Raw genomic sequence first — 8,554 nt, forward strand, 5'->3', positions numbered from 1 at the left:
ACCATCAAACACGAGAAGAGAAACACCGTCACAGGTCATCAGATAGGAAAAAGGCAGTAACGGTGTTGTTTCAAAAATCCAACAATTCTCCAAATAAACCTGAAAATGAAGACAGAATGGCCAGTTTATAAAAACTTGGCACTTAAAGCATGGAAAGCCTATAATCATCAAAGAAACTGAATCATAAGTGAAAATTTTTTCCCTCAAAGAAAACTCCAGATCTAGACAGCTTCACTGGAAAATTCAACCAAAAAAAAAAAAAAATAAGCCAGGATAGATAAGTAAATTTTATGAATCCAATATACTGAAATACTTACAGCAATAAAAATGAACAAACAACAGCTACACTTGAATAAAACTCACAAATATAATTTTGAACCAGAAGAGTGAAGTACATAAGTATATCTAGGAGAATAGTCCATCGATTTGAAGGTCAAAACCCTGTGCAGTTGGTAAAGAATCCACCTGCCAATGCAGGAGATGAAAGAGATGAGGGTTCGATCCCTGGGTCAGAAAGATCCCCTGGAGTAGGAAGTGGCGATCCACTCCAGTATGCTTGACTGGGAAACTCCATGAACAGTGGAGCTGGCAGGCTCCAGTCCAGGGGTTGCAAAGCGTGGGACACGGCAGCACACACGTGCATGCACGCAGCCTGTCATGATGAACTGGGAGTCACCTACTTCCGGGGAAGAAAGGGCAGACCATTCTCCCACAGCCAGGACAGCACTTAAAACCCTTTCTCTTACAAAACTAAATCACGCAGTTAATTCTAGGACCTGACACTGTCCAGGAAACTGAGCTGCACGTGCAGGATGAGTTTATACGCTCCTTTCTTCAGCCTTTGCCACTTACTCAAGGCCTAAGCTACACAGCTGGCACTCAATAAAGTTTTGCTGGTTGAAGAAAAAAAACAGAAGTGTCTCTTTCCACTTCTCAGATATATTTAGGCTATGGATCCCATCAAAGAGGCTGAAAGCTTTGGCAGTTTGGAAAATGCTGAGAATAACAAAGAAACATTTCCAAGGCACAACTTGGAACTGCCCCTACATCTTTTACGAAAATCTCCCACTTGACATTCTTGACAAGTACACTCCCTCTTCATAACTTCTTTTCAATGCATGGAAAAAATCCTAGAGGTCAGAACAGCTCTACCACCACTATGTTGGAATCATCAATCCTTCCTACATCATGACATCATTCACATCAATGCTGTTATAAATACAATATACGTTAGAGATACAAAATGTTAAAGGCAATGCTGATGAGCAGACTTTCTGATGATAAATTGGGCTTTTCTCTACTTAGTTATCTAGTGGGGAAGTCCCACATTCTTAACACGTTGAAGAAAAAAAAAAAGCCCTCTGTTGCCAAGAAGTTTTCAAAAGTTACTATTTTTGTAGAGCCTATAAGAATTCAGCACATTCACTGTGCATGCTGACTGGGCAGAAGCGTTTAACTCACAGACCCTATTTCCAGAGCCGGGTTGCCATCTGGGCTGGGCACAGATGTTTTGGCAGGACAAGAACTCTTCCAAATACAAGTTTTTGTTCATTGTATTAAAACAAAAGCAGCCCTGTTAATTTCAGTCCCATTCAGGACCAAGTTTGGCGGGGGGGTGGAAAGAATCAATATTTGCTAAGACGAGAAGAACAAAATCAGTAGGGGGAAAACAATTATTTGCTGGCTTTTCAGAGAATATTACAAATAATGACGGTTCCAAACCATAAAAAATACTGTTCAAAGAATTGCCTGACACGAGCCCTTTAATCTGTGATTCAGTTTACCCTTTGGTTCATCCTTTCTATGGAGAACTTGAATCCATGAAAATTTGTGTAGGAATACAAACTAATTGCCATGCAAATACCAACCCTCTCTGGAGCTGAACGCTTTCAGCTGGAAGGGATCACACAGCAGCCAAGCTCATCGAGACATGCTCAGATCGGCAAGAGGGCAAAAGATGTTTGCCTTATACAATAGCGAAAGCTTAGGTGCCCTTGAGACAGGCAAGTGTAATATATTTCACAATTCCAAACATTAGGCATTCTGGAAAAATGAACCAATTCCAGCCAACTCCTTCAAAGTCAGCCAAGAAAAACAGACCCTGTTTCTTCTACTAGCTACTAATGTCCTTCCTTAAGACACCATGAAATTAAAAGGTGATTGCTCCTTGGGAGGAAAGCTACGACAAACCTAGACAGTGTATTCAAAAGCAGAGATATCACTTTGCCAACAAAGCTCCATGTAGTCAAAGCTGTGGTTTTTCCAGTAGTCAAGTATGAATGTGAAAGTTGGACCATGAAGAAGGCTGACCACGGAAGAAATGATACTTTTGAACTGTGATACTGGAGAAGACTGAGAGACCCCTGGACAGCAAGGAGATCAAACCAGTCCATCCTAAAGGAAATCAACCCTGAATATTCATTGAAAGGACTGATGCTGAAGCTGAAGCTCCAGTACTTTGGCCACCTGATGCAAAGAGCTGACTCATTGGAAAAGACCCTGATGCTGGGAAAGATTGAAGGCAGAAGGAGAAGGGGATGACAGAGGATGAGATGGTTGGACGGCATCACTGACTCAAAGGACATGAATTTGAGCAAGCTCCGAGAGATGGTGATGGACAGGGAAGCCTGGCCTGCTGCAGTCCATGGGGTTGCAAAGAGCTGGACATGACTGAGCAACTGAACAACAAGATGTTATTAAAGTATAAGCACTGGTAGAAGATAAAATAATGTTTCATCAGATGCAATCATTCATAAATAGATTATCACTCAGTAGAAATCATGTTCTCCCTGGAACAAAGGGATCATTAAGCCCATACATGAGTCACTTTATTAACATGAGGATTCAGGTTGGATTTCTCGAAGCCAGAGGCTGGCCTCTTTCAGGATGCCAGGATTCCTTCAAGGATGGGGAAATCAAGGGTCCCCGAAATCAGAGAGAAGGAGCCTTCTGATGGAGAGGGTGTGCGTATGTACTCAGTCACTCGGTCATGTCCGACTCTTTGCAACCCCATGGGCTGCAGCCCAGGAGGCTCCTGTGTCCATGGAAGTTTCCAGACAAGAATACTGGAGTGGGTTGCTGTTTCCTCCTCCAGGGGATCTTCCCAACCCAGGGACTGAATCCGTGTCTCCTGCATCTCCTGAATCAACAGGCAGATTTTTTTTTTTTTTTACCACTGAGCCACCTGGGAAGCTGCTCTGATGGAGACAAGGGCATTGAAATCGCTCTCTGTTGTTTCAGGACTAACGAAGACTCCCAGCTCCTGGCGCCCACGTCAGAGGTTTCTCTGCCTTCGGTGATTTGCCCAGTACACCTGAGGATGGGGCAGGTGGTGACAGCCGCTGACTCCGTTTGCTGGTGGGGAAGCTGAGTCAGCGCTCCGTGAACCAGCCGGGCCGAAATGAGCCTCTGACACAGCTCTGAGACGGCTCCCCTGTCCCCGGGCCTCATCTGTTTAGACAGTGATCTTGCAGCTGGGTGTGGCCCCACTTACCACCTGGGTGGTTCCCGCCGCATAATCCTAGACTCCAGACACTGACGTTCCACTCAGCTTTCTCTGCGTGTGTTCTTCTTCACAATAAACAAAAACACTCAGCTCGGAGGTGGAGGGCCAAGGCCAGCCCATCACTGGGCTCCAAGGCTGGCATCCTGGACATCCCTCAGGATGGGAGGAGAGTCCTCTGGCCTCCCCAGAAGGTGAGCCATCGCTCGCAAACCAGTCTTTCCTGCCTGGCGAGGCAGGAGTCCACGTGACCTCACAGCAGTCAGGAAGGAGCCACATGGAGCCACCACCCATGGAGGGACAGAGGAGCAGGTTCTGAAGGGCGGGGCCTTGAAGGATGGTGCAGAAGAGCCTCTGGACTGAGAGGACAACGGGGAACGGGGCCACGGAGGCCCCAGGGGCAGCGTGCTAGGCAGGGGCTCTGATTAGGGAGACAGGGCTGGGAGAAGGTGAGAGGGGGGAGAATAAGACCTGGGAAAATTAAGCCCAAAACATCAATGATGGGGGCCCAATGACCCGCCAGCAGGTCTTGATGAAAAGCAGGCAAGGTAGGAGGTGTCAGGAAGAGGGGACCAGTCCCTGGGCTTTACCATGGAGATTCTTGGAGCTCATTTACTGCAAAAACTCGACCTGCAGGGATTTGAAAGCTTTCCAGATTGTTGATCTGTGTCCACAGCGGAACGCATCTGGTTCGGGAGTGTGGTTTGGGGATAAGGGTCAGTTTCCAGAGCGACGCCTTCTTCCCCGTCTCTAGGGGCCCATGTGGGGAGATGCTCTGCAGACAGCCCGAGACTCCAATGGGCAAAAGCTCGGGGCAGGGAACTTGGCCGGAGCTGGAAAAGAGCAACTTTAGGAGAGAGCGCTCAGGACACGTGAGGGCCTCTGTCAGGCGGCGGAGGCGTTTCTCATAGGCGACGGAGGGGCCATTGGTGGAGCTGTAGGACACAGACCGGAAGGCAGGAAAGGAGAGATGGGGAGAGTTCTGCAATAAGCCAGACTGTCCACAGCACCAGGGCCCCAGGCAGGGCAGGGGGCTGCAAGGCCACCTCCCCAGAGCATGGCTCATAAAAGACAGTCCTGCTTTGGCCAGAGACCAAACAAGAGGCTTCCAAGCTCCTTGGTACCAAAGTGCTGTGATCACACCCGCACCCAGAGCAGGTGGTCTCAGGGAGCACACTGACAGGTGTGCCGGGCCGGGTCCCAGGGCCCGCTGACTGCTGCTCCAAGAGCCCACCAAAAGGCCCCCACAAGGCAGGGCATGCCCGTGGGCTCTCCTCCCTGGACCGCAGCCCTGCCCATCAGATGCCCTCCCTGCATCACCCCAGAGGCCTGGGCTCCCGAGAGCTGACCTTGCATCTCCCCAGCTCTGCTTTGGGTATCTCGAAACACTTGCCGCTCCAGGAGGATTCACAGCAGAGCAACCAGCAGATGCTATTGATCAGGACCCTTTTCTGGCAGCTTGTCGTTAAGCCTCTACCAGTGCACCACCGGTTCGGGGCAAACTCCATGGGAGCCCAAAGCGTCAGAGTCTCGCTTTTCGGAGACATCCCGTCTGGTCGTTTCTCCATGTCCGTGCCCGACCCAGGAGTTCACGTCGGTCTCACTCAGGGAGCTGCACCTGACTCCCCTCCCCTGCCCTCCCGCCCTCCACCGCTCTCACCCCCTCTCGCACCATCTCACAGCGCATGGGTGGTGAGCAGCAGCCACTAAGCTGAGAGTGAGCTCACTAGACCTTCCAGCCAGCCTCGGGGTAGGCCTTCTCCTAGCACTGCCCCCAGACAGCTCTGCAACTTGCCTCCAGATACCCCCAGCAACGTTAATCAAAAGGCAGCTCCTCTTTGGGGGAGGGGGGGAAGACAGCACATAATTTCAGCACAGATTTAGCCCCTGATGGCTTGTGCTTTATCTTCACCCTGAGTGAGACTGCCTTCCCCGTAGGAAAGAGGCAGAAGAGAGTCTGTGATTACAACTTGCTGAAGAAAATCAACAGAAAGGACTGTTTTACGTGGGTACCAATTAAAGCGCTCACACACACACACACAGAGTGGAGCGGGAGCCCGTGCTGACATGCGGCCTGGGAACAAGAACGAATGCCCTTTAGATGCTTTCGTCCGGGAGACATCTTTTGACGCGTAGGAATGAGTGGTCTTGGGCGGTTCCACAAACCTCTGAGTTTCTCCTTCTTTACGTGTGAGACAAGACGGTCTGCTCTCACCCCTCCCGTAGGACCACAGGAAGGAGAAAACGCCTGTGAAGATACAGGGTGGATTTAAAACCTTCCATAAACGTGATTCCGAGGACCTAGCTGATGGTGTTATGAGCCAGTCTGTAATGAGAGCTCGGCGTTTAGACTAGAAAATTGAGGCCAGGATGCTTCCAGATGTCCCAACAGAACATCCCCGCTTCAGGAATCAAAGGGGGCCTTTGCTGTCAGGTTTTTATGGACATCTATCCAGAAGCTGTGGTTTTCCCAGTGGTCATGTATAGATGTGAAAGTGGGCCATAAGGAAAGCTGAGGGCCAAAGAATTGATGCTTTTGAACTGTGGTGTTGGAGAAGACTCTTGAGAGTCCCTTGGAGTACAAGGAGATCCAACCAGTCCATCCTAAAGGAAATCAGTCCTGAATATTCATTGGAAGGACTGAGGCTGAAGCTGAAACTCCAATACTTTGGCCACCTGATGCAAAGAACTGACTCATTGGAACAAACCCTGATGCTGGGAAAGATTGAAGGTGGGAGGAGAAGGGAACAACCGAGGATGAGACGGCTGGATGGCATCACTGACTCAATGGACATGGGTTTGGGTAAACTCCGGGAGCTGGTGATGGACAGGGAGGCCTGGCATGCCACAGTCCGTGGGGTTGCAGAGCCGGACACGACTGAGCGACTGGACTGGACTGATCCAGAGGCCCAGAGCATTTGTCCCGTGCGCTGATACAGCGCTTACAGGGGCAGCACCGCGACTGCAGAGAACAAAGGCGCGGCCACCCCCTCCACTGGGCTTCGGGGCTGGAGTCTCACAGCTCGAGGCCGACGCGGCTGCTCCAGGGGTTTAGAAAAACTGCCAGAGGGAAGCAGCTGGCCGGCGGGCCACTAGCCGGTACCTGGGAGGATATAAAAACCACTCTGCGTTTTAGGGTCGTGTCCACCTCGGACTCTTTCAGGGATGAGGAGAAAACAGACTTCCCTCCCCAGGCCCTGGAACAAACCCTGCCCTCTACAAGCTGGCCAGGATGGCTGATCCGGAGAGTATTTTCACAGCTGTGAGGAGACATTTCCACTGGAGTCTTTAAAAATAAGTTGTCATCCCTCCCACCAGCCCCCAGCACTCCCAGGAGGAGTGACCCACGTAGAGCTCACCTCTCACTCCAACTGAAGAAAGCTCAGGGACAGGCATGCTCCGTTTGTACCCTGTCCACCAGCCAAACCCAGCCTCAGGCAGCACGTAGCCCCTGAGGGTCGCGTCACCGGTGCCCCGGGGTCTTCTGTGGCCTCTCAGAGTCTGAGCCAGCAGGTTTCCAGCAGGCAGGCCAGAGGGGAGAGAGAGACCCCCTGCCCGCGTGGCATTCAGCAGCTCCCCAGGGGCCTGCCAGGCTTGTTTAGCCAGCTGAGGCCTCGAACCTGCCAAGACTTCAGAGAGAGTGCGAGAGCAGCTAGGCAGAGCCAGGGGTTGGCGGAGTGGGGGGACAGGGAGATGGTCTTTACTGCCCTGGCCCAGCTCCGCACCAGCGCAGCACCCCCACCCGGCATCCGAGTCCAGGGCCCACCTGACTGTTGATACACGTGCCCCTCACACTCCGGCCTGCAGGGCGACCGGCAGCCATTTCAAGACTGACAGCAGTGTGCAAGGTAATTCTTCTGCGTGCGTTGGTCAGAAGACAGAGCCGGTGCAGCTCGGCCCCCACCCCCACCCTGGGGAGCCTGGTGTGGGGGCAGAGGGGAGCAGAAGGGCTGGCGGGCCGCAAGCCCAGTCTCCTCCTTCCCTTCCACCGAGGCCAGACCCCTGGTGGCCGATGAGATGGCAGGTTCGGGGACCTAGAGACACATTTTCTATGCAGTTCAGTAATTTTCTGGAACAGCTGCACGAACATGGGCCATTTCCCTGGGAAGATGCCCTCCCCACTTTTCTGTTAACCCGCTGAGGACTCTGCCTGCCAGTGCCTGGGAGGGGGCCTGGGGATCGTGCAGGCAGGCGCCAAGGTCTGAGCCCAGGGACGGCAGGGGTCACATCCACTCCAGGATGAAACGGCACATCAAGGTCCCAGCCCGCTACCCAATACTGCCCTGGGGGCTGGAATCTGGACAGGCTGGAATCCTTCAAACTTGAGGAGTTTGAAGACCATGGGGAGGTGGGCAAGAGGCAGAGGGACCCCGCCTGGGACACAGGGCTCCAGCCGCACCTCGGAGCCATGGCCGAGGACCCAGGGGGCAGGGGTGCGGTGGTGCAGTCAGGGCTGAGAGGTCTCTGAGCATTCTGGGCCAGGCTCCAAGATGACCTAGCTCCCCAGCAGCAGCGTGTGTCCGAACCCTGTGCTGACGCCAGCACGTGCCGCTTCCATCACCGCAGGGAACCGAGACAACCACAGCCCACAGCTTAGGGGCCCCGTGGGCTGCAGCATCTACCCACCGTCAGCACCACCAGCCCGTTAGAGAAGAGCGCGGCGTCCGGCTTCACAGAGGTGGAGACGGAGACGCGAGCCAGTCAACAGCTTTGCTGACAGGTGCCTGATAGGAGATGGAGGGGTGGGACCAGGCCCAGAGCCTCTGCTCTGCACGTGGGTCCTCCTCAGCACATCCCCCCACGTGACAGTGACCCACCTCCTCGGAGGCCCAGCGCTGCGCCCCGGAACTCCCCTGGACGAGGCTGGGAGAGTGGTCCGCAGTGTTACAGAGGTGCTTGCTGCCTGCGCGTTCTCTGCAAACACGAGCACTCTGCGGAGCCGGTTTTCCCTTCTTTCCTCATTCTCCTTGCCCTGGTGTGAGAACAGGAAGGCCACCCAACAAGGACAAAGGCTGCTCGCCCCCGCCCCCCCCCCCCCCCCCCCCGCCTCCT

At 52.9% G+C, this 8,554-nt stretch overlaps 1 long non-coding RNA gene across 1 annotated transcript; it reads right to left on the reverse strand.

Moving 5' to 3' along the window:
• Positions 1-2,803: 2,803 nt before the first annotated feature.
• LOC147374846 (uncharacterized) lies at positions 2,804-7,412 on the reverse strand. The gene is made up of 2 exons (XR_015161468.1): positions 6,862-7,412; positions 2,804-5,750 (listed from the first exon to the last, which is right to left on the reverse strand). It is a non-coding gene; the product is annotated as an uncharacterized LOC147374846 (long non-coding RNA).
• Between the last annotated feature and the right edge of the window lie 1,142 nt (positions 7,413-8,554).

Source organism: Bos grunniens, chromosome 3, assembly GCF_055505025.1.
Source record: "Bos grunniens cultivar Pamir isolate PY7600 chromosome 3, Bosgru_T2T1.0, whole genome shotgun sequence".
Classification (NCBI taxonomy): Eukaryota; Metazoa; Chordata; class Mammalia; order Artiodactyla; family Bovidae; genus Bos; species Bos grunniens.